The sequence below is a fragment of the Canis lupus genome, chromosome 2 (genome assembly GCF_003254725.2).
Source record: "Canis lupus dingo isolate Sandy chromosome 2, ASM325472v2, whole genome shotgun sequence".
NCBI lineage: Eukaryota > Metazoa > Chordata > Mammalia > Carnivora > Canidae > Canis > Canis lupus.
This window is the reverse complement of record NC_064244.1, coordinates 65,967,044-65,991,263: the sequence shown is the minus strand read 5'-3', so window position 1 is coordinate 65,991,263 and position 24,220 is coordinate 65,967,044. Positions and strand designations below refer to the sequence as shown.

Genomic DNA, 24,220 nt, shown 5'->3' with positions numbered 1-24,220 from the left:
TCCAAAATTTATTTAAATATAGTATCCATGACCCATGTTTCCAGAGAATTTAAAACATTGGTTTCCATTGACCACACAATCCAATTCCAAAGAATCACATACTTAAATGTTCTTTTTTTTTTTTTTTTACTTATATGTTCTTTTATGGACTTGACACAGAAGGAGGAGGAGGAGAGAGGAAGGACCAAAATAGTTCATAGTGATAATGTAAATAGGCTTGTTGTGTGTGTGTGTGTGTGTGTGTGTGTGTGTGTACTGAGAAAACAAGAGTCAGAGGCCTAACTAGCTGAGCCACCCAGGTGCCCCAGCACTCAATAGTTTTTGACTAGGTTGGTATTATAGATTTGGTTAGGTAACTTCATCTGGAAATTCATACTAAGAAATCTGGAGCTCTAGAGAAAATGTAGTAAACATCAATGAGGCTTTGTTCATGATGTGGCATAGGAAATAAAGCCATGCCTTACTAGGTGACCTTTTAGACTTCAACTTTCATACTTCTAAATACATTTTAAAACATAACTTATTTAAAAATAATTATTTAAAAATGTTCTCTAAACATAATTTATTTGGTATTATGCTATTCTTTGGTAGAGTGTATTAATCATTTCAGTTGATACATTTCTGCTAGGATGAGAGTTTTTCTGTTCAATTGTGTTTCTTTTAAATGGGCTACTGATGACAATGAAGTTTTCATGTTAAATATTTGTAATATTTAATATATTTATATAATTCTTTATATCAAGAGCTTATTTTCTTAATTTACATATTTCTGAGTGATTATCTTTGCTTGATGGACTCTTCTTATTAGTATTTATTTTATTGTGGTATAATTGATATATAACATCTTAGTTTCAGGTGTATAACATAATGATTAAGTATTTGTATACGCTGCCAATTTATCACCACAATAAGTTATCATTCGTTACCATAGAAAATTACAAATTTTTTTTTTTGTTACTGGGATTTCTAGATTTATTCTCTTAGCAACTCTCAAATACAAATACAGTATTGACCAGAGTCACCATGCTGTGTAATACACCACCATGACTCTTTTGTTGTAGGATGTTTTTATCTTCACCCATTTTGCTTACCCCCATACTCCTTCTCCCCTTTGGCAACCACTGACCTGTTCTCTGTATCTATGACTTTTCGTTTTTTCGTTTGTTTTTTAGATTCCACATACAAGTGAAATCATACAGTATTTGTCTTTGTTTGACATTTCACTAAGCATAATACCCTCAAGGTCCAACCGTGTTGTTGCAAAAGGCAAGATTTCATCCTTTTTTTATGACTGAATTAAAAACTCCATACAAGTACAACTCCTTTGAATAATACATCTCCGTTGTGTGTGTGTGTGTGTGTACCACAATTTATGCATTCATCCGTGATGAACTCTTAGGTTGTTTCTAGATCTTGGTTCTTATAAATAATTCTCCAGTGCACATGGCAATACATTTATCTTTTTAAATTAGTGTTTTTGTTTTCTTTGGATTAATATCCAGAAGTGGAATTGCTGGATCATATGATAGTTCTTTTTTTTATTTTCGAGGAATCTGCATACTGTTTTCTACAGTACCTGAACCAATTTAATTCCCATCAACAGTGCACAAGTGTTTCCTCTTCTCAACATCCTCGCTAACACTTGTTTTGTCTTGCCTTTTCAATAATAGTTATTTTAATATATGTGAGATGATATCTCATTATAGTTTTGATTTGCATTTCCCTGATAATTAGTGATATTGAGCATCTTTTCATGTGTCTGTTAGCCATGTGGATGTCTTCTTTGGAAAAATGTGTATACAGATCCTCTGCCCATTTTTTTAATTGGATTGGTTTTTTTGGTGTTGAATTGTAGGAGTTCTTTATGCATTCTAGATACTAACCCTTTATTGGATATTATTTGCAAATATTTTCTTTCACTGAGCAGGTTTCCTTTTCATTTGATCTCCTTTGCTGTACAGAAGCTTTTTAGTCTGTTGTAGTTCCACTTATTTGTTTCTTCTTTGTTGCTTTTGCTTTCAGAGTCCGATTCAAAATATTGTCATTGTGACTTATGTCAGGCTTATTGCCTGTCTTTTCTTCTAGGAATTTCATGTTTTCAGGTCTTAAATTCAAGTCTTTAATCCCTTTTGAGCTAATTTTTGTATATAGTATAAGATAGTTTAGTTTATTTGTTTCTTCCTTTCTTTGTTTTATTTAAACATGTGGCTGTCCAGGTGTCCCAACACCATTTATTGAAGAGACTGCCCTTTTCCCATTGTGTAGTTTTGGCTCTCTTGTCATAAATTAATTGACCATATATGTATGATTTTATTTCGGGCTCTCTATTCTGTTCCATTGATCTGTGTTTCTTTTCTTATGAAAATACAATACTGTTTTGATTACTATAACTTTGTAATATAGTTTGCAATCAGAGATCATGATACATCTAGTTTCATTGTTCTTTTTGAAGATTGTATTTTCTATTTATGTTTTTTTTTTGTGTTACTATACAAATTATAGGATTGTTTTTTTCTTTTTTGTGAAAAATGTCATTGGAATTTTTATAGGGATTGTATTGAATCTGTAGATTACTTTAGGTAATATGGATATTTTAAAATATTCTTCTCATGAGCACAGAATATCTTTCCACTTATTTGTGTCTTCTTTGATTTCTTTCATTTAATGTCTTGTAGTTTTTATAGTGTTCACATCTTTCACCTCCTCAGTTAAATTATTTGTAGGCATTTTCTCCTTTTTGATGCAACTGTAAATGGCATTGTTTTCTTAATTTCTTTTTCTAACTCATTATTAGGTATGAAAACACAACTGATTTTAGGATATGAATCTTACGATAGTTTTTGGTGATGTCTTCAGGGTTTTAGTGTATAAAATCATGTCATCCACAGATAATGACAGTTTTACTTCTTTTCCAGTTTAGTTTCCTCTTATTTCTTTTAATTGCTTAATTGCTCTGGTTAAGACTTCTAATACTATGTTGAATTAAAGTGCCAAGACTGGGGATCCCTGGGTGGCGCAGCGGTTTAGCACCTGCCTTTGGCCCAGGGTGCGATCCTGGAGACCTAGGATCAAATCCCACGTCGGGCTCCCGGTGCATGGAGCCTGCTTCTCCCTCTGCCTGTGTCTCTGCCTCTTTCTCTCTCTCTGTGTGTGACTATCATAAATTTAAAAAAAAAAAAAAAGTGCCAAGACTGGGTATCTTTGTTTTATTCTGGTCTTACAGGAGGAGGTTTTAGCTTTTCACAATTGAATATGATGTTGGCTGTGGGCTCATCAAATGGACCTTTATTATTTTGAAGTACATTTCCTCTATATCCATTTTATTAAGTTTTTATCATAAATGGGTATTGAATTTGTAAAATGCTTTTTCTGCATCTGTTGATATGATCATCTGATGTTTATCCTTCCTCTTATTAATGTGATGTATCGCGCTGATTGATTTGTGAATATCAAACTGTTCTGGTATTCATTTGATTGTGGTGAATGACTTTGTTGTTGAGGTGCTTTGTTAATATTTTGTTGAGGATTTTGTATCTTTGTTCTTTGGAAATATTGGCCTATAGTTTTCTTCTTTTTTTGTTGTGTCTTTGGTTTTGATATTAGGGTAATGCTTACTTCATAGAATGAATTTTGATGCTTTCCCTCATCTTCAATTTTTTGGAATGGTTTAGGAAGAAGAGATATTAACTCTTCTTAAATGTTTGATAGGATTTACCTATGAAGCCATCTGGTCCTGGACATTTTTCTTTGGGAGGATTTTGATTAGTGATTCAATCACTTGAAGATTGTGTTTCTAGGAATTTATCTGTTTCTTCTAGCTTGTCTAATTTGTTGGCATGAAATTGGTCATAGTAGGCTCTTAGGATTCTTTTGTATTTTTCTGATTTATTTGAGCCCCCTGTTTTTCCTTAGTGGGTCTAGCTAAAGGTTTGTTAATTTTATTTTTTTGAAAGAAACCACTTAGTTTCATTCATGTTTTCTATTTTCTTTTAAAACCTTTATTTTATTTATTTAAAGTCTTATCTTTATTATGGGCTCCCTTCTACTAACTTTTGGTTTTGTTTATTCTTCTTTTTCTAATTCCTTTAGGTTTAAAGTTAGAGTGTTTATTTGAGATTTTTCTTTTTCTTTTTTTTTTTGAGGCAAGCCTTAATCATTATGAACTTTTTTTTTTTAAAGATTTTATTTTATTTTTTTATTCATGGGAGACACAGAGAGAGAGAGAGAGAGAGAGGCAGAGACACAGGCAGAGGGAGAAGCAGGCTCCATGCAGGGAGCCTTACATGGGACTTGATCCCAGGTCTCCAGGATCAGGCCCTGAGCTGAAGGTGGTGCTAAACCGCTGAGCCACCTGGGCTGCCCTACATTATGAACTTCTTATTTAAAACTACTTTTGCTACTGAACTTCTTATTTAAAACTACTTTTGCTACCTCATTGACTTTGGTATGTTGTATTCCCATTTTCATTTGTTTCAAGGTAATTTTTGATTCATTCTTTCTGTGTTGACCCCTTTGTTGTTGAATAGCATGTTGTTTATTATTCACGTATTTGTGATTTTTCCAGTTTTCTTCTTGTTATGTTATTGTAGTTTGATGTCATTATGTTTATAAGAGATGCTTGATATTATTTCAGTCTTCTTAAATTTATTGAGACTCGTATTGTGGCCTAACATATAATCTAGCCTAGAGAATGTTCCATGGGACACATGTGCCCTTGAGAAGAATGTTTATTCTGCTGCTTTTGAATGGAATGTTCTGTATATAGCCATTAAGTCCATCTGGTCTAATGTGTCATTTAAAGCCAGTGTTTTCTTATTGTTTTTTTATCTGGAGGATCTATCCATTGATGTAAATGGAGTATTAATATTCTTTGATATTGTATTGCTATCAATTTTTTTCACTTGAGTGTGATAATATCTGTTTTATATTTTTAGGTATTCCTGTGTTGATTGCATAAATAATTACAAAAGTTTTATCCTTTTGTTACAGTGACCCTTTTTATTATATAATGTGCATCTTTGTCTATTATTACATTCTTACTGTATTTTTTTCAGATATAAGTATAACTACCTCATCTTTGTTTTCATTTTCATGAAATATCTTTTTCCATTCCTTCACTTCTGGTCTTGTATCCTTATATCTGAGGTTAGTCTGTTGTACACAGCATAAAGATGATTGTTTATGCATAAAAACAGCATAAAAAAAGATTGTTTTTTTACCCATTCAGTCACATCTGTGTCTTTTGATTGACATATTTAGGCCATTGATATTTATTTGTTTGTTTGTTTGTTTAAGATTTTATTTATTTAGTCATGAGAGGCAGAGAGAGAGAGTGACAGAGAGAGGGGCAGAGGAAGAAGCAGGCTCCATGCAGGGAGCCCGATGTGGGACTCCATCCTGGGTCTCCAGGATCAGGCCCTGCCTGAAGGCAGATGCTCAACCGCTGAGCCACCCAGGGATCCCGGCCATTAATATTTAAAGCAATTATTGATAGATATGTACTAAATGCCATTGTGTTAATTGTTTTCTGGCTGTTTTGTAGTTCCTTTCTTCTTCTTTTGTAGTTTCCTTCTTCTCTTGCTTTTTTCATTTGTGGTATGATATTTTTCTTTAGTGTTATGTTTATATTCCCTTCTCATTGTTTTATATATTTACCATAGTTTTTAAATTTTGTGTTGACTATTAGGCTCATATACAATATCCTGTATATATAACAATATTTTGGAGTAATAGCAAGTTATGTTTAAATGCATTCTAAAACTACGTATGTACTCCCCTCATACTTTTTAATAATTTTGATGTCACATTTTACATCTTTTTGTTTTGTATATTTCCTAATTATTGTAGTTATTGTCATTTTTACTACTTTTGACTTTTAACATTCATACTAGCTTTATAAATGATTAACCCATTATTTTTTACCATTTTTAAATATTTACCAATAAGTTTTTTACTTTCATGTTTTCTTGTTCCTAATTAGTGCCCTTTCTTTTAAGTTTAAGGTAGTCTCTTTAACATTGCTTGTAAGGTCAGTTTAGTAGTGATGAACTCCTTTAGCTTTTGCTTGTCTAGAATACTTTTTTTATTTCTCTTTGAATTCTGAATGTTAAGCTTGCCAGATAGAGTAGTTTTCATTGCAAATTTCTTCCTTCCAGCCACCCCTTTCTGGCTTATAGTGTTTCTGTTGACAATCTTCTGGGTGTTGCATTGTATGTCAGAAGTCTCTATAGTTTGCTTAAAGATGTTATCTAAAATTCTTTTTTTCTTTAAAGATTTTATTTATTTGAGAGAGAGCAAGAAAGAGAAAACACAAGTGGGGTGAGGGGCAGCAGGAGAAGCAGAGTCCACCCCACTGAGCAGGGAACCTGATATGAGGCTTGATTCTGGGACTCTGATATCATTACCTGAACTGAAGGCAGATTCTTAACTGACTAAGCCACCTAGGTGCCTCAAAGATTTTATTTTTAAGTAATCTCTACACCCACTGTGGGACTCAACCCTAAGATCAAGAGTTAGTGTGCTTTATTGACTGATTCAGCCAGGTTCATTTAAGATTCTCTATCTTTAATTTTTGACATTTTAATTATAATGTGTTTTGGTGTGGTTCTCTTTGGGTTCATCTTAATTGCAGCTCTCTAGGCTTCCTGGAGCGTGATGTCTGTTTATTTCTCTAGGTTAGGTAAGTTTTTTTGCCGTTATTTCTTTAAGTTTTTAGTCATTTTCCTGCTTCTCTTTCTGGCACTTCTATAATAATATTATTACATTTGATGTTGTCCCATAGGTCCCTTAAGCTGTCTGTACTTTTTAAAATAATTTTTTTTCTGCTTTTTTTTGGTGAATTCCAGTGCCTGTCTTTTATCTCACTGATCCTTTCTTCTAGTTTATCTAGTCTGATTTGAATCCCTCTAGTGTGTTTTTTAATTCATTTATTATATTTTTTGGTTTTGTGGCTTTTGTTGGGTATTTTTTTTCTCTCCTCCACCTCCCCTCCCCCGACCCCTCTCTTTATCTCTCTTTTTCTTTCTTCTTATTTGGTACTTTTAATATTCCCTGTCTGTTTAAGTTCTCTCTATATACGTGCATTCTTGCCTCGAGTTCAGCTTTATGATAATTACTATGCACTCTTTGTTAGATTAATTACCTATCTTTGCTTCATTAAGGTTTTTTTCAGAGGTTTCATTTTGTTTTGTTTGGAACATACTCTTTTATTCTCTCATTTTATTGATTCTGTTTGTTTCTATGTATTAGATAAGCAGCTACCTCTCCCAGTCTTGGCCTAGTTGCCTCATGTAGGAGAGGAACCTTATGGTTCAACCTTGCCCCAGCTCTTAGTTGTCACTCAATCCTTTGTGATCGTCTAAGCAGTTTGATTTATTCTTGACTGGTCCCAGTTGTTGAGGACTGTCAAGACCTGTCAGTATTCCAAAGGGAGGGATCTCAGTCAGCACCTAGGTTTAGGCTGAATGGGTGCCAGACCTTCAGGCAGCAACCTTTAAAGCATTCAAATATATATAGTCTTGTGGGAATGCAGTTATAAACCTTGGTAGCTTCCTGTCCTGGACATCTGGAGGTGTCTCTGGGCAACACTTGCAAAAATTGGGGCCCCAGACAAATGTCTGAGCTCCTTTCTGGTAGGTGTCAGTAAGCTGTAGTGAAGCTAAGGGAGTAAGCAAAAATAGTTTTCCCCAGTCTGTGCCTCCTGGGATCACTTCCATAGTCTCTATAAGTGTGGGAAACCTGACACTTTTCCCTCAGGCTTAAGCTCCAAGACCAGTAAATAGGCCCTTTTCACAGAAACACCTGGGATGTGTTTCAGTCAGCTGTCTGTGCAGTGCCCTTTGGGTGATAGGCTGATAAGAATTATGTTTCCAATCGTTTTGGTCCCATGAGGCCCAGAAATGCAAGTCTCCTTGGCCTCCAGAGCCAAGTGATCTAGGGGCATCCCCTATGTGGACTGTGTGTGTTTGCTGCCTTTGGCAAGGTAGCAGAATCTTCCAGGGCTGTGATGCAACTTCCAACTGTAGTGAGACAGCACAAAAGTGCAGGGCTAGGGTGGCTCCTGTGAATTGTAGCAAGGGAACAAGAGATGAAGGGCCAGCACATACTTGCCAGCTTTAGCAAGGCAGTGTGAGAATACATGGTCAGGGCACACCTGCTCACTTTAGAAAGGGAGGTGTAGACTTCAGGGGGAGGGGCATGCTGCCCAAGGTGATTGGGACACTGGGAGAATGCTGTTACTGTGTAGGTCCTTCAGCTCTAGGGAGATAGAGGGAGAGCTTAAGAATGGGACTTGGTAGCACTGGCACTAGCAAGGTAAAGTGGGAGTGTTGAAAGAGCTTCCCACCATTGTCTCTATCCCGAGAGTCTCAATGGGCCCCACTCCTTCATCACATACTAAGATTAGCAAATCTCCACACATAGTGTAGGCATTTTTCAAACTTGATTTTGTTCTGAGTCATAGGGTGATTGAGTCTGAGGGACTCCTTCTGACTGGAATCTCATTTCCCTGCAGCCCTTTGAGTCTCCTGGACATAAACTTTATTGGTTTTCAAAGCAATTTGGAGAACTTATATCTCTGATGCAGGTCCTCAGGGTTGAGGTCCTGATGTGAGACACAAATGCTTCACTACTCAGGAGAAGCTTTGTATGTTTGAGATCCCTTCTGATTTGGGGTCACTGCACTGTGGGTGAGGTTTTTGGTGAGACCATGTCTCTGCCTTTTCCATCTACCTTGATGTGGACCTTTTATTCTTTTTTTTTTTTTTTGGGGGGGGGGGCTTCTCAGCTAGTTTTGGGGAAAATTATTCCGTATGCAGTTATAGATTTGGTATGTCCATGATTGGAAGTGAGTTCAGGATCCTTCTGTGCTGCCATCTTTTAGTCCTCACCCCACCCCACCCCCTTGCCCCTTGCAATGTGGAATCTATCAGTTTCTGTCATTGTTTTTGTCAGTTCAGAGATCCTTGTGTTTGGTTGTGTTATCTTGTTTTCATGGAAGTACATAATGAAGCTCAGTTCATTTGTTATACCCACTTAATCCCAATTCTCAATAGGCTTGTAGCTTTGATAATAATCATTTGCACAATAACTACAAGGATAAAAAAATCCTAGCAGAATGTAAAGTTAATTACCATAATTTGAAGGAATAAAAACCATTTAGGGATTAGGAATTATCACTGGACTCCTTCTACTGTGTATTAAACTATACAGTATTGATATTTTACCTAACACCTGTATCAAATTTAAGCTTTTCCATAGTCTTTTTATTTTATGTGTTAAATATTTCTTGAATTTTTCCTCCCCTCTGCCTTCTTGCTGTCACTATCTTAATTGAAGGCTCTAGAATGAATATTTTAACCAAAACATTGGTTAAAATGGACTTTTAACCAATAGACCCGTTCCAAGGACTCACCACTTATGCAGTCCTTCACAGTGCCAAAAGAGTTATATTTTTATTTATTTATTTATTTATTTATTTTTAAGAGTTATATTTTTAAAGTTTTGATTATATAATGCCCTTGCTTAACCGCCTCCCTACCCCCCCCGCAGCAGCTCTCCATTATCCAAAAGATAAAATGCAAACCTAGAACCTATTGTTTAGTATTCTCCACTGTTAGATTTCTAGATACCTTTCCACTCTCCTCTCCATCTTGCATTCTCTTTTGTAGTGCTGTTAATCTGCAACTCCCATATGGGACACTTTCTTTCTTGCTTATGCACCTTTATAGTGAGGTTCTTCCTGTTTTCAGCAGTCTTTCTCTATAAACTTGATATACTCCTATAATCTTTTATTTGGTTCCAGTGATTATTATCTTTACATATTTTCTGATTACACTCTTCTCTGCATCTCAGTTTTCACTGAATTGTGCAGCTTGTACTTTGGCACTTTATGCATGCTTCTTTTAGCTCTTATGTCCCTGAATTGCCATAATTACATACCCATCTATTTTCTGGGTTATGAATCGTTTTAGGTCAGACTGAATTGGTTGTATTTTGTATCAGTAGCCCCTGATAAAGCCTTGGAGCTGGGGACTTAAACTTGAATGAATCATACTGGAAAGAATTAGTTCAGTTTGAGTACAGAATAAACTTGTCAGTGCTCTATGTTGTCTAATCATTTCGCTTTTATGCTTGGTAAATAGAATTTGATGACTTGATTTTCTAGCTGTTTTTGAATAATACATTTTCATACTAAATAGATTTTCCTTACGGTCAAATCCAAAAAGATTCAAAGTTCAAATTCAAAAAAGAAATCTAGTAAGTGAAGCAAAATATAATCTTAGAGTGTAGTATCTTCATGAGTTGGGCACTCTTGATTGTTCTCTTCACTTGTGGACAGCATCTCCAGGGCCAATCCTGTCTGGCTCTAACTGCCTTTGTCCCATGCCTAAAAAACTTGAGCAATCTCTGTACTGAATTTTGCTTTCTCAGAAGGGAAAATGTAAGAAATCATATAGATTTTTTTATCTATATTGTTTTCAAAATATCAGTTATTAGTAGCATGTCTATTTTTTCACACATAGAGAAAGTCAATGCTGTTTAATAGGCCTTGTCTATCATAATATCTTTACCCAAGATACCAAAAAAAATTTGAACAGTGGCATCTAAATTTCAGGAATGTGAAAATGAAGGACAATAAAATGATACCCCTGTATTTTTTTTTAAATGACACTCTTTTAAATGAAATGAGAAGAAATTGGCTTCCTAAACATTGCTATTGAGAATAAGTACAAAATTTTTCAGAATAAAAAATGATATAAAATTATTTCTAATAATACACTAGAGAAAAATCTCCTTTCATGGTAGATTTCTTCAAATCAAGCCTATCCATTGTTATGTATGTAACTTATAGAAGACAGCGCTTTTTATTCTTATGTACAGCAGATGTCTTGAACTAATAGAAGTAAAGGGAAATGAAATCTAGGTAAAGGACAGGTGTGTTAGGTATAATGTCTGAAACAGATCATTTCCATGGCTAACATGCACAGAGTGCAGTGAGTGATCAACACTAGAATTGCTTGGAAAATAGCTTAGTGCCTTGGTGGAAAAACGTTAAAGCAATATTTCTCATTTAAATGTTACTTGGGGGGGGAATCCCTGGGTGGCTCCGCGGTTTAGCGCCTGCCTTCGGCCCAGGGCGTGATCCTGGAGTCCTGGGATCGAGTCCCACGTCAGGCTCCCAATATGGAGCCTGCTTCTCCCTCTGCCTGTGTCTCTGCCTCTCTCTCTCTGTGTCTATCATGAATAAATAAGATCTCTTAAAAAAAAAAAAAACTAAAATAAATAAATAAATAAACAAACAAATAAATAAATAAATAAATGTTACTTGGGGGCAGCCCCGGTAGCTCAGCGGTTTAGCGCCGCTTCAGTCCAGGGGGTGATCCTGGGGGACCAGGATCAAGTCCCACGTCGGGCTTCCTGCATGGAGCCTGCTCCTCTCTCTGCCTGTGTGTCTGCTTCTCTCTCTCTCTCTCTCTCTCTCTGTGTCTCATGAATAAATAAATAAAATCTTAAAAAAAAAAAAAAGCAAAGAACCACAGAATTAAAAAAAAAAATGTTACTTGGAAGCAGGTTCTATATTGCTGTGAACATGTGTTATTTTCATAATTAGAAATGAAATTTTTAAGAGAAGACATTAATAAGTATATACTCATCTTGTTTTGTTTTACCTGAAATAAACAAGGAAAAACACCAGTCCTGGCTCTTCCACTTATTAACAGTGTGACATTTGAAAAGTTACTTAACCTCAGTATCTGTAAAATGGAAATAATAATACTACCTACATAATAGGGTTGTGAGGATTGAATGAAACCATGCATGTAAGGTTCTTAACACAGTACATTGCACATGATAAATGCCCTAATAATGTTAACTGTTTGTTTTTTTAAGGTTTTATTTATTTATTTGTTCATGAGAGGTACACAGAGAGAGGCAGAGACATAGGCAGAGGGAGAAGCAGGATCCCTCAGGGAGCCTGATGTGGGACTCATCCCAGGACTCCGGGATCATGATGTGAGCCAAAAGCAGATGCTCAACCACTGAGCCATCCAGGCATCCCAATGTTAACTGCTTTCTTATGATGCTAGTAATAATGAGATTATATTATTCTTTACCTTTTTGATCTCTTTGGGTTGGAAGTGGATTTATTGTATTTATATTTAGTCTGGCATGTTGCCTATTGATAGCTCACATTAAGCATGGTGTTTGGGTATACTGGTAAGTTATATTAACATTAAGCAACGTCCTTCTTCAGGACATAGAGGTGAAAATAATTAATGTAAAAAAAAAAAATCAGACCTCTGAGGAGGTTTTCAGAAGTTCTTGTTTCTGGGGTAAGTTCTCCTCTTAACTAGCTCTGTATTCTTGAGCAAATTGTAAGTTTCTTCCATAAAATAAGGGGCTTAGACTAGATACTTTTCATATTCCTTTCTGCTTCTAAATGTTATGTCTTGGGGTGCCTGGATGACACAGTTGGTTAAGCGTCTACCTTTTGGTTGGGTCATGATCCCAGGGTCCTGAGATCAAACCCCACATTGGGCTCCATGCTCAGTGAGGAGTCTGCTTCTCCCACTTCCTCTGCCCCTCGCCCCTGCTTGTGCATATGTGCGCATGCTCACTCCTTCAAATGAATAAATCTTTTAAAAAATATATCTCAAGACTAGAGATTGGGACGCCTGGGTGGTTCAGCAGTTGAGTGTCTACCTTTGGCTCAGGGCATGATCCTGGTCCCAGGATCGAGTCCTGTGTTGGGCTCCCTGTGAGGAGCCTGCTTCTCTCTCCCTGTGTCTCTGCCTCTCTCTCTCTTTCTCTCTCTCACGAATAAATAAATAAAATATTTAAAAAAATATATATCTTGCTCATTAACTTCAGTGTAGTCAAGGGAGAATATTTTTAGGGTTTCAGAACCTAAGCTGAGTGCTTTTCAGGCAGATCTTAGAAGATGGGGAACTGGTTGTGATTGGGCAGAATTGATGACATGATAGCTTTGGATTGGTTATTACAGTGATTGAAGATCTTGAAGCACAACTCAGCGAGTAAGACATTATCTTGATATTAAACTGTTTTAATTGGATCGTAGTCTTAACCTCCTAGGTGTTGTAGAATTGGATTTTCCTAAGATAACAAAGCTGCTAGTTGATTTTGATCCCCTATTCTTCCCTCTCTTTTCCTCCCCTATCTTGTGTTTTGCAAGATGGAGTTATTATCTCTGTAGACTCTTGGATCTCCTTAAAATGGAGACTCTAATTCAGCAGGTCTGAGATGGGGACTGAAAGTCTGCAGTTCTAGCAAGTTCCCAGGTGAGATCCTGTTGCTGGTAGTTGGATTACCATTTAAAGAGCAAAAGTCTACTAAGTACCATGCTTATTGGGTAGCAGGTCTTTATTACATCTTCATCTCTTCTTGGCCTTGCATTGTAGACTCTAGATTTTGGGCTCTGAATTAAGCATCCTTATATTCCCAATTTTGAACTTAGTCTTTAGATGAATATGTCATTATCAGCATCTCTGATTCCCATTAGGCACAACTCCATAGTTCCTATATGTGACTCTGGCTTGTTTCTGCAGCTTTCTTTCACTAATATAGCTCTCGGCCTTTACCAGTTTTGTGGCCTGCTCCAGGCTCTGACTTTTGCCTGGAATTACCTGGAGCACATCCTTTTATTCAGCTGAGTTGGGGCATTTGAATTGCCAGTTCAGGGCTCCCATTTTGAGGCTATTGCTGTACATTAAGAACATAAGTTAAATTTTCCAACAGATGTTATTGAAAATGACTGTTACTCACTTTTCCTTATAGTCTCTTTGCCATTTGATTTCAGTAATTATATTTCGTGATCCTTCTGTGTCCTGAGGACCATGTAGTTTCCATTTCAATAGACAGCTCTGTTTAGGATGCAATGAACCCCTCCATTTTTAGAGAGTTGCCTAGCCAATTGAATGGAAATGAGAGACATGATTGGTCAGCACTGGAAGTAAAGCTGAATTTTTTTCCCCCACAGTCCAGTTTATTTTCCCCACGTATTTCTTTGAGAAACTGTAGTGATGATTGTTTTAAGATCTTTGTGGAGGTCCCTCATGGTGGTGGTCATTTTGCAGGCAGGGGTGGGAAGTGGGGAGGACTTGGCTTTTTTCATATCTCACAGAGCTTATCATTTAAAGCAGAATGATGTCCGTTAACACTGACTTTAGAATTTTTTTCCTAGGCATCCTTTTAAGATAATATTCAACAGTCTTAAAGAATGAACATAAAAACGAGGGTAGGTGCTTCAAATAATAGAATATAATTTTGTTTGAAGAGGAGAGGAAACAGCAGGCAGTCTTCAAATTAACTACAAAACCCATCAACTTCAGGGCTGATTTCCATTATGGTTTCATGTTACAGTAGTAGTTTAGTTTCATTTGCAATAGTATAAGCTGAATACCTTAAATATCCATTGTCATGACTCCAGTTTTCATTTCAATTTTTTGCTACAATAAAATCCTTATAACTAAATCATAATGCAAATTAAAGTACAGCAAAATTTTAATAGTCTTAGTGTTCACCCAGAGTTATACTCTTTCAGTTTTGTATTACATAAAAAACTAACAGTCCATAAAACATATGGTAAAGTTAAGCTACACTTAGAATAGACATGAAAAATTTTAAGCCAAAGTAGATGGTTTGAAAAGTGTATTGCTGAATGAATATACTTAGAACTTAAGGAATGCCTGTTCTGGTATTCTAGTTCTATAATGTTAAACATATGTATTATAAAGATTAATTTACTTATTAATATTTTCATTATTGCATGGATACAGCAGCCTAATACTCATACTTCTGGGTGAGGGAAAGAAATCCTCAAGTAGCCTCCCTAGTGAATGCAGGGCCCTGTGTGGGGCTAGATCTCAGAACCCTGAGGTCACGACCTGAGCTGAAATCAGGAATTAGACATTTAACCTGCTGAGCCACCCAGGCACCCCACTCATCCTACACTTCTTACTGAGAGATTTGATTTCACTTCCAAGGGTCTTAAGTTTGCTTTGTCTCTCTGCAGAGAGTATGCTTTCCTGGGGCATTTGACAATTGGCTTTGATCAGACTTGGAGGTTGGTAGTGATTTATGAGTGAAGTTAAGATTAGCTCTGAATAGTCATGCTTCAGAAATAATTATTCATTTTGGTTATAAAATTTTATTAAAGATTTGTTAGCATCACTCCTGTGTAGCAAAGGGTCTTATTTCAGTGGAGTATTTCTCCCTCTTACACCCTAAGTAATACTTTTTCCTCTGGTTAGATAAAGTAATAATCTTGGTTTCTTATGGCTCCTGCACATAGGCACTAAAAAATGCATAGCAACCCAGGGGTACTTTAATATCACAGTTCAGATTCCACTCAGTTGGTTTTTTTTTTTTTTTTTTTTTGCTATTTCTTAAAAGTTACTGGTTATGTAAATTGCTGATTTAAAATCACTCTGTGGAGCATCCATCCTTGCATCAGTCAAGATACTAAACTGACAAAGCCAGTTAATCAAGCATTCCTTGATTTCTTCTTTTGTGACCAATCCTATGTTAAGTGCTGGAGAAGATTCATAAAGTTTAAGGATGGGAAAGGAAAGATAATTGGTATTTAATATACACTGTGCTAGTTGCTTTATTCAGAATATTTCCTTTAAATCTCAAAATAACTGTGGGAGGTTATATAATTCTTCTCACATCACAGATAAGAAGACCTAGCTCAGAGAGAGTCCAAGTCCTAAAAGTTGCAGTGATATAGCTGTGATTGTAGTCTGGATCTCTCTGTTTTCAAAACCCATGTTCTTTAGACAGCCTCTTAGATATTAAAACATTCTCCATTCACAAGTTTCCTTACACTTTGGGGATTTGAGAAGGAGAAGTGGCGGAGAGCAGAGAGACTTCTCTTTTATTTGAACTTTGGGATTTAACTTTATTCTCTAATGAGTGAAAGTTGCCTTCTAAAAGATATGGCTTGGATTCCATAAAAGAAAGTTTGGTCAGTTAATGATTTTATTGCAGGTGGATCTTTTTTTTTTTTTTTTTTTAACGATTTTATTCATTCATGAGAGACAGAGAGGCAGAGACATTGGCAGAGGGAGAAGCAGGCTAGGATCATGCCCTGAGCCAAAGGCAGACACTCAACCACTGAGCCACCCAGGTGCCCCTGCAGGTGGATCTTAACAGAAGGCAGTTCATTGACAAAGACCCATAGGACAGGCTTGAAGCAGACCACCAAAGTCTGAGGGTATAGCATAAGAAATGGCAGTGCCGTCTCTGCCCTGTTTGACTTAGTGATCTAAACTTCACTGCATTTTTTAAAAAATATTTTATTTATTTATTCATGAGAGAGAGAGAGAGAGAGGCAGAGACACAGGCAGAGGGAGAAGCAGGCTCCATGCAAGGAGCCCGATGTGGGACTCGATCCCCGGTCTCCAGGATCAGGCCCTGGGCTAAAGGCGGCACTAAACCGTTGAGCCAACCCGGCTGCCCCATTTTTTTTTTTTTTTTTTTTTAACTTCACTGCATTTTGATGAGAAAATTAACTAGCTTTCATTATCTACAAACTGTATACTAGTTTTTAGTAGTATTTCCAGTTTTATTCTGGTAGTATGTTTTTGTTAACCGTGGTAAACTTACTTTGCTAATTCATAGTTTATAGTGTTGTTGTTTTTTTTTATTATTAACATTCAAGACTTACTCTATTCATGCCTATTGTACAAAGTATTATCAGGACAATTTTTAATTAGTAGTGATGACATTCATATTAAATGCATTTCTGAACTTTACCAAGACTAGAGATACAGACCAGGCTTCATCAAAATTTAAATGATAAAGGGAAATGGTTCAGTTCCACTTTTCAAAGTGCTGAATGACTTTGAAAGTATCATTTCTTTCAGACTTGTATATAATAACTTGTGACATGTTTTTATCACTATAATAGCAGAAGATGTTAATAAAGTTAAATATTTCTTGTAAAGATTAGGAATGGTGTAGAGTGAAGTTCTTTTAGCCCCCCTCTATAATTCAATTAATATTGAACTAAAACTTTATCATTTAAGTCTTAGATGTTTGGAATTTATAATTTTTACTTGTAGTATAAGTATGAAATAATGAATCTGGGTTTCTTTGGAGAAATCTTATGTGTCCAGATTAGCATTATCTTTTAGAAAGTGACCCACTTGTAAGGCTATATATATTTACTCTTGTGATCAAATCATTTTTTAATCATATCATTTTATGATTTCATTTAGATCCACCTTTATGAGCACAGAATAGGATATGAGTAGAGTAGAACAAGTTAAATTACTTTATTGTCACAACTTAGGTTATTAATTAGTAGTCTTAATTTCATCTGTCCTAATGAATCATCTTATTCATTGCAGCTAATTATGAGTAAATTTTGGCAAATTTTAGATATCAGAAGATATTAATTTCATTTGTTCAATAAATATTTGAGTACTTACTGTATGCCAAGCACTGTTGGCACTAGAATTAAAACAGTGAATGAAACAACCATTCTTGACAAAATTTAACAACTTGTGCCACTTCTGAATGCATTTTTTTTCTATATAGAGAGGAGTTCCAAAAACTTTTTAAAGATTGGAATTATTGGAATATAGCTCTGACCTCACAGAAATCATACAAATTCATGGAACATTATGACAAGGTATTCTACTAGACTATAAATAAAAAAGGAAAATGAAATAGCTAATTGAGTGATTGGTATTCATAAGGTCAACATATGAAACATCAACTGGATTTAATATCCTTAAATAGATTTTATAGGTTGTGCTCCTTTTATAAAGGTCATTGGAAGAACTTAATATCTTTTTATTAAAAATAAAATGAGAATAGTGGAATGGCCTTTTCACATCTTATTTGGATAAGTTGAACAGGGAAATTTTATTTCATTTTTATAACGTGTTATTTCATATTTGCTATTTCATATTTTACATTTAAAATGTTTCTTACCTAACTTACCATGAGAAACATACAGACTTAAAAAGTTGAGGGTTCAGATGAACTGTGAAAATAAATTGGTTAAAAATATACATGTATGCATATATGCACATATTTTGGAACAACCTCGTAATTTTGAGGTCTCATAGGATAGGGAAAAGACTACACACAGATTGTCTTCAAAGAGCCCTGTGTTCAAATTCAGACTGCCATTTATTGACTTCTTTGTGTCTCACTTTAATGCCAGCCTCAGAACTTTGTGAAATGATGAAATGGAACAGTATGTATAAAATATCTTGTACAATGCATAGTAGTAGGTATTCAGAATTTCCATTTATCATTTTTTTTAAAGATTTTATTTATTCATGAGAGACAGAGAGAGAGAGAAAGGCAGAGGGAGAAGCAGGCTCCATGCAGGGAGCCTGATGGCGGGACTCAATCCCGGGTCTCCAGGATTGCACCCTGGGCTGCAGGCAGTGCTAAACCGCTGTGCCACCGAGGCTGCCCTCCATTTATCATTTTAAAAAATTCTATAAGTAGTAAATGAATACCATCTTTTTTTTCTGAGAGAGAGAGCATGATCAAGCCCAAGTGGGAGCAAGGCACGGGGAGAGAAAGAATCTTAAGTAGGCTCCACAATCAGTATGGAGCCTGATATGGGGCTCTATCTCACAACCCTGAGACCGTGATGTAAGCTAAAAATAAGAGTCAGAAGCTTAACCAACTGGCCTGTCCAGGTGCCCCTAAATGAATACTATCTTATATAAATCAGAAATATAGAGAGTAAAAATCACAATCCCCTCTTGAGTAGTAACATTTTGAACAGTTTGGTGTGTATCCTTTTTGAGCATTTTAAAGTTCTTAGTTATCCATATATGTATATACATTTGTAAACATCACATATGTGTAGTTATTTTTGCATAGTATTGCAACACGTAGTATCATACTGTAAGTCTTATTCTACAAGGTTACTTTTACACACAATTTTTTTGTTTTTTTTCATGATATTACAAGAGATCTACCTCATTTCTTTAAACTGTTTAAAGGTACTTCATTGAATGGAGGTCTCATAATTTATTCATTCTTCTACTGGGGGTACATTTATTCCTTAATATTTTAAATTTCAGTGCATGAAGGAACTCAACAGTAAAGAAAATCATGGTTTAAGTTTTGTTTTTTTGTTTTGCAAGGAGATATTGGTGATCTTAAAGGTGCTCGAAGTGTAGAGTCGTGCATAGTATATTCATATCTTTTGACTCTAAAAGTTAACATGTGTACATCTAAAGTTAGTAAAGAGATTTTGCAATTTGTCTAATTATAGAAGTCTGAAGAAGTGGGACTTAATTATTAAATTAGATGATGTGGATGGGACAGTAATAGGAGATAGGGTAGCTTGTGAGAAGAAAATTGTAAAACTGGTCATCTAAAGTTTTCTGAGACATATTTTTGTCAGCTTCTCTCCTTTTCCTTCCTTCCTACCAAATGTTACTGCCATTTACTACGTATAAGGCATGGCCTCTATCATTGATCAGCTTCTGATATAATATAACACATTAATGAAATAGTGAAAATAAAATTTATTGTGACAAGAGCTATAATTAATCTATTTACAAAGTGTCATAAGAATGCAGAAGATGAAACAATTAACTCTGTTGGAATTCAAGAAGGCTTTTTTTTTTTTGTTTTTTTTTTAAGATTTTATTTATTCATGAGAGACACAAACAGAAAGGCAGAGACATAGGCAGAAGGAGAAGCAGGCTCCCAAAGTGGGACTTGATCCAGGTCCCTGGGATCATGACTGGAGCCAAAAGACACTCACCCACTGAGCCACCCAGGCACCAAGAAGGCTTCTTCTGATCATGTGATCATCCAGTTCAATTCAGGATACTTATTGAGAACCTCTTAGTACTAGCATCAGGGATATAGAGTTGAGAATGTCTTGAAATAACTTGTCCCTTCTATAGTGGTATCCTGGTTTTTATCAGTGAGGAGTGAAAGGGAATTTTACCATGAAGAAATTATCATCTCACATTGATGATATAACTTAAATTTTAAAGTTGTTTGAAAAAACATTGTATCATATAGAGATTTATATGTAAGATACACAGATTATTGTATTCTAAGAACTCTTGCTATCTTAGCCCCAAAATTAGTGTTTAAGTAATCAACTGATAAACCACAGATTTTTATCAGTAATTCACTGATAAACCACAAAGGTTTGCATATATTTTGTATATTCATATATAAGGCTGTCTGTTTGCTCTCCTATGCCTATCTGCTCTAGCCCTTCCTGTCCTCCTCACCTTTTCTACACGCATGTGAGAGTACAAGGAATATATAGATCTCATGAAACTATGGGGCTATTTGACCTTCTAAAATACAAGGTCTTCACATTCTGCTTAGTTCTTAATGGTCTTTGGAACATGTTAGCTCAGAGATTTTGGTTATTTACTGTTTCTTTGTATATACTTCTTTTAAAGATTTTATTTAATTATTCATGAGAGACAGAGAGAAAGGCAGAGACATAGGCAGAGGGAGAAGTAGGTCCCCTTTGGGGAGCCGATGTGGGACTCCATCCAGGACCACAACCTGAGCCAAAGGCAGAGGCTCAACCACTAAGCCACCCACGTGACCCTGTATATACTATCTTATTAGTTTATTAGTGTCTGTACCTTAGAGTCTTCAAAAACTACTCTTTAGGCTTTCGGAGACTTGTTCCTGACTGAAAAGTCACAGGTTTTAACATGTCCTCTATCTATCAAATTAGCTGCTTACTCTGACTAATGCAGGAGAGGATTCTAAAGTTGCAATCATTAGGATGAGTGAACTTCAATTTGCTCTATTTCCAAAGCAGGACAATCATTAATAAAATGTAGATGGAAGATACTGATTGATTCTTTCCTTGGGCTAAGATTTTACTTTCCTGAATTTTGTATATTTTCTGCTAGAACCCAAGACCCATAGAAAAATGAACGTATACTGTTTATGTTTTAATTTTGTGTCAATATTCAGTATTGAGTGCTGCATAAATTACTTTTTTAAAAAAATCAATGTATGTTGCCAGAAGCAGTAATATTTTTAGAGACATTAATGTGACTACACATAAAGCTGACTGTTGTTTAAGCTATTGTAAACATCATATATTCCAGATAGGCTTGAAATCTAGCATAAAATTGTTATATCTATGAGAAAATATAAGTAGACCAAATGCTACATTATTAGAAATTATTTATATAGCTTCTGAAAATTAAGTTATATTATTTCAAGAGAAAATGTTCTATTTGAATCCCATAACTTGGGATGGTCTCTGCTATTAATTTAGGATAAATGGATCTTTCTATTCAGTATTCTGTAATCTAAAATAAAAAATTGATCAATTTAATCTTTTTTAAAAGTCTGGACCTCACTATTTACTTTAAAAACAATTTTAGGGCACTTGGGTGGCTCAGTAGGTGAAGTGTCCAACTCTTGGTTTCAGCTTAGGTCATGATCTTGGGGTTGTGAGATCGAGCCCCATGTAGGGCTCTGCTTTCAGCGAGGAGTCTGCTTCCTTCTCTCTTCCTTTCTTCCTTTGCCTGACCCCTTACTCCCTCTGTAAAATAAATTAAAATATAAATAAACCGGTTTAGAAAACAAATTTTCAATGGATTGAATACCTAAATGGAAAAATTTTTTGACATAGTAAAAAGCTTAGCAGAAAATTGAGGTGACTGTGTATAACCTAGGAGTTGTCAAAAACCTCTATATTTTGGTATTTTTAAAGTTTTTATTTAAGCTCTAGTTAGTTACCATACAGTGTAATATTAATTTCAGATGTACAGTATAGTGATTCAACACTTCCATACAATAACTGCTGCTCATCACAAGTGCACTTTTTCATCCCCATCTCCAGTTTCACCCATCCCCCCACTCACCTCCCCTCTGGTAACCATCAGTTTGTTTTCTAGAGTTAAGAGTCTGTTTCTTAGTTTGCCCTTCTCTCTTTTTTCCCATTTGCTCATTTTGTCTAAAACCTTTAAAAAAAAAAAAAAAAGAAAACTAAAACCAAATGAGCAAAGATAGATATATTCAACTCTTGAAAGTTTTTATGTTGTAGTATTGGTATACTAATTAAAATTCATGGGAAAATATTTGAAATGAAATATTAAATAGCAAATAAAATATACAAAGAGCTTTTAGATTTTGATGATGAAAACAATAACAAAACAGTAACAAATCACAATTTGATGTAGACAATTCACAGAAGAGCAAATCCAAATGTTGAGTTTGCAAAGATTTTCAGACTCACTAAGTATATGATAAACGAAGAACAAAAGTTAGATACTATCAGATAGGAAAACTTTTGAGAGAGATCACAAGTGGAGGAGCAGAGGGAGAGGAGGAGAGAGAATCCCAAGCAGGCTCCATACCCAGCACAGAGCACAACACTGAGCTCAATCTCATGATCCTGAGACTATGGCCTGAGCCAAAATCAGGAGTCGAACACTCAACCGACTGAGCCACCTAGGTACCCCTGGAAAAACTTTTAAAAGGATGGAGCACTTAAATCTAGTAGGAATGTGAATTGTTTTAGCCTTTTAAAAAATGCAGTTTGCCATTATTTTATAAAACGTACATTTATTACTGAATTTTATACTATTGAGTAGTTAGATTAGAGGCAGGCAAACTTCAAAAAAGCCCTTAGTATGTAGTGTCTTGTTTTATAAGACGTGTATAAGCTTTGGAGCTATGATAATATGTCTGCTGATATGCATATGTGTTTATGACTTCATATTCACCTAGATTTCAGTTATTATCTTCATATTCAGGTAGTAGTTCATTATTTGAAATTGCAATTATTTTCAGAGTTTGCAATACAGGATTTGTTTCCTGTTATCTCAGTCCCGCAAAGGGACTGAATTTTCCTATCCTTTGTCTTTTAAGAAACTCAGCACTCTAACTTGTGTTAGTTTTATTCAAAACCTTATCTTACCTTTCCTACTAATCTGTGAGTCCTGGTAGCCTACTAGATGTATGGTCCAGAGTTTTATGCATATACAACATGTATTAACTGAATAAATAAATAATGGTATTTATCTTAGTCTGTCACCATATGTGGAAACATAATTAAGCTACTTAAGGGTTCATCAAAGTCTTGATTAATAACATTTTTGTATGTACCCTATTAAAGGACTTTCAATCATATAATGAAAAATTGTATGCTCAAATAATAGACTATTGATACTGTTTTGGTTTGCTGATCTATTTTCTATCTTGACTTCCCTTTGAAGTCCTCATTTTTATTCTTTTAGTGGTTGCTATTTGAATTACCAGTGCTATTTTGTGATTGCTTAAAAGCCTCCCCATAACACTAAGTGTTTTATAGTGCCAAGTTCAGGAAGTTTGTACTTTGGTTATGCTCTTTCTTGTTTTTGCTTCATGGATAATTCTTAGGAAATTCTTTGTTTAATCTCCTAAAAGTAACATTTTCCTCTTTCATGCTAAAGCTATAATATTACTCTTCAAGGAACAACTGCCTCTTCTTGTATTGATCTTTGTCAATGAATGTCTTTGGCAATATAGTGTTCTGAAATGAAGAGTAGATTGATTGTATTTTCTAAAAGCAAGAGAATTGACAAGGAAAAAATCAAATCAACATGTTTAAACTCATTTTTACAAACTGGGAAAAGATAATTTTTATTTTACCTTTATTTTGATGTTTGAATATAGTCATAATTCAACTGGGAAAAACATGAAAAGGAAAAAAGGAAATACTTATATTTAAAAACTTGATTTCATTTTGAAGTCTGATCATTTATTAGTATTTTCTGTAATTTTAAATCTTTTTCATTGGAAATTCATGCTCTATTGATTGCTTTCTCTTCCACTTTTTTTTTTTTTTGGTATTGATTCTTTTCAGATGTCTAATTCTTGTTTAAAATGTTACCATTGATCACTTTTCCTTTGACTTCAGATTTGTGGTATTGTTTCCCGTAAGTTGTGTGGAACATCCTTGTTTAATTTTATGCAGTTGCTTCAGAAACAATACAGTGGTGATCATTAAAATGTTAACATTTATCTAGGCAAGCTGTTCTTAATTCACCATGGGCTTTCTTTCAAGATTTAAGAAGGTATAAGAAAATATTGATTCTTAGGTGATTTTACTTTTGTACTTTTCTGCTATGCTTTGAACATCTTCTCTTCTAGCTCTTACTGCATAGGTATTTATTTTCCTGAAAAGTCTGGTTTTCCTTCTGTTTATTTATTGTTGCTTTCGAGAAACTCCATTGGT

At 35.1% G+C, this 24,220-nt stretch overlaps 1 protein-coding gene across 5 annotated transcripts in view; it reads left to right on the top strand.

Annotated features, from left to right (window-relative positions):
* Positions 1–24,220, top strand: part of PHKB (phosphorylase kinase regulatory subunit beta) — a 215,074-nt gene that overhangs the window by 11,564 nt on the left and 179,290 nt on the right. The gene's annotated exons all lie outside the window — the stretch shown is intronic.